Genomic DNA, 1,163 nt, shown 5'->3' with positions numbered 1-1,163 from the left:
CAGGATATATGCTGGTGTTAGCTTTTTCTTCTCTGTCATGTTCTGTTTTCTGATATTCATGAGACAAAAATAAATTGTCTCATAAATTTTCGCTGCTGAGTTCAAATAGAATCAGATTTGTAACTTTGCTTAAAAAAGGGTCAAAACGGCAACTTAAAAGGAAGGTATAGATTCAACCCCCCTTCTCTAAGCCTACCACAACCTTCAGTGTTGAACAGAGATAATCTTTCCCATGTAACCTAATTTGGAGTGGCAGAGAGTTGAAGATGAAGAGAAGAAAATGAGATGCATGTAGAAGAAAATAAATCACATTTAGCTTCTGACTTCTCTTGATACAGTTTGATGTGGGTGATTAGACTTCAACCTTTTTAGCTACACCTTCTCTTTCTTGCTTCTTTGGTGAATAGTTTAGGAACTAAGCTCTCTCTCACTTCTCTGATTTCTGACCAAGAGAGAAAAAGGTGAACGTTACTTTTGGTGAAAGCAAATTGGAGAGAATTACTTGCTATCGGGCTTGGATCGATTCTTTTCATTCAGCCCGTTGATTTCCTTGGCCCATCTGATTTCATTGCTTTAATTCCTTTTAGGCTGTTTATTGTTTTGTAGCCAACCAGTAGATTTTATTTGTTTTATATTGGGCTGCTCCAACAATGATTTTTGGTCTGCAATATTCAACTAAAATAATCAAAATTAATTGAATAATTAGTCCAATAATCTAATATTTGTCATCATCATTTATGTTAGTTAATTTCTTAACTCAACAATCAATATAATACAGTCACTTGTATATCCATTAAACTTATTAAATGAACATTATAATGTTATTAATTTAAATGAGACCAAATATGTATTAGAGTAACAAATTTCATATTGAGTATCAAATTAATTTTTATGATATATGATCCACAAATATTTATGTGACACTTTATTATAAGACTTAAAATAAAATAAAACTAAAATCAAGTATTGGAGTTACTATATTCACTAACCATTAGATGTACCTATGCAAGAGAAAAATAAACTAACACTGAAGTTAATTTTTAAAAAATTTTAGATAAAATATTTTGATCTTCAGATAATTAATCTCACCTAAGAAATTAGTTTTTCTATTATTTTTAATTAAATTTATATATATATATATATATATATAGAACAAATAAATT

Source organism: Arachis duranensis, chromosome 3 (genome assembly GCF_000817695.3).
Source record: "Arachis duranensis cultivar V14167 chromosome 3, aradu.V14167.gnm2.J7QH, whole genome shotgun sequence".
Classification (NCBI taxonomy): domain Eukaryota; kingdom Viridiplantae; phylum Streptophyta; class Magnoliopsida; order Fabales; family Fabaceae; genus Arachis; species Arachis duranensis.
This window is presented reverse-complemented; position numbering follows the sequence as displayed.